Source organism: Austrofundulus limnaeus, unplaced genomic scaffold (genome assembly GCF_001266775.1).
Source record: "Austrofundulus limnaeus strain Quisiro unplaced genomic scaffold, Austrofundulus_limnaeus-1.0 Scaffold421, whole genome shotgun sequence".
NCBI lineage: Eukaryota > Metazoa > Chordata > Actinopteri > Cyprinodontiformes > Rivulidae > Austrofundulus > Austrofundulus limnaeus.
The window spans coordinates 387242-388724 of record NW_013952823.1 but is presented as its reverse complement, the minus strand read 5'-3'; the positions used below and the strand labels follow the sequence as shown (position 1 = coordinate 388724).

Below are 1483 nucleotides of genomic sequence, written 5' to 3'. Positions count from 1 at the left end.
ATCCATCCATCCATCCATCCATCCATCCATCCATCCATCCATCCATCCATCCATACATCTTATCTATGGGTCACAGAGTCAGTAGTTGCAGAAGGGAAACCCATATATTCTTCTCCTCATCAATGTCCATCTGTTTCTGGGGGATGCCAAGACATTCTGTGTTCCCTCCAGCAAGTACTGTATCTGCCCCGGGGTCTCCTCCCTGTGGGACAGGCCAAAAAATCTTCCAAATGGGTTTTTCAGTTTGAATCTAGTGTTGTATAAAGTACCTCAAAATGATACTTGAGTAAAAGTACAAGTATCTTTTCATAAAAAAAACTTTCGTAAAAGTTAAAGTCTTCTCTAAAAATATTACTTAAGTAAAAGTCCTAAAGTATCTGATATAGTTTGTCCTTAAATATCAAAAGTAAATTTCTGACACAAAATTTACTTAAGTCTTAAAAGTAAAAGTACTGAGTAAAAGTGAGGAATTAGATTTTACAAAATGGCATTTATTGGGAGGTGACTTCTCCAAAAACTATATTTTTAAAGATGTGTTGTGTACAAGCTAATAGTGTGTCGGAATGGTATATATTTATACTTCTCATCCAAACACAATTAAATTCACTCTATCCAGGAGACACTATTTATCAGGATAGTATTTTTTAAGAAATAACAACTCAGAATAAATTAGGAGTAACAACTTTCTACTTCTTACCTTTTTAAAAAATGTAGTGAGTAGAAAGTACAGATAATTGTGTAAAAATGTAATGAGTAAAAATAAAACGCACGCTGAAAAATAATTACTCAAGTAAAGTACAGATAACCAAAATTTCTACTTAAGTACAGTAACAAAGTATTTGTACTTAGTTACTTTACAAGTCTGAACATATGTACTAAAAGGTATTTCAAAAACATATATCAGCAAACTATGATTTTGAGCTTTGTAGCAGCATCATATGAATTCTGGCATTTTACACATAGTCCACCAGGAGGCGCCAACACAAAAGTCAGAGACTTCACATGAGATTTGGRCCATCTTGTGGGAGAAAAGCAGATTACTTCCTACTCACGAGCGCCCCCTCTGGTGGGGAAACATTTTTCAGGGATACAAACTTTTTCAGAACACCGGTAGACGGCAGCCATTACAGACGAACATGTGTTTGTTGTTGTTTGAGGAGCAGCTCGGTCACACGCTAATGTCATTAGTTCATTATCATTACTAAGCTGCAGGACTGCTCCCCCCTTTTTTTCACATCATGTCTCCTGCCTGGATCTGTTATTAACTCGCTCTGAAGCATGGAGGAGTGACACAGGTAAGCTCGCTTCGGCTGCTTTTTACGACGCGGTCTCATTTCCAGACTCAGGCATTTTGTGAATGATGCTGATATTTCAGTTAAAATACACAAGTAAAAACATTTATCCGAGTATAATACTACCCCCCAACTTTATGGAGGATTTTATTGATTTAATTTTACATATTATACTTGAATAAATACGGTAA

General features: G+C 36.0%; 1 protein-coding gene across 1 annotated transcript in view; it reads right to left on the bottom strand.

The window, feature by feature from the left end:
• hspg2 (heparan sulfate proteoglycan 2) overlaps window positions 1-1483 on the bottom strand; it is a gene marked incomplete in the record, with an annotated part of 235200 nt that overhangs the window by 86648 nt on the left and 147069 nt on the right.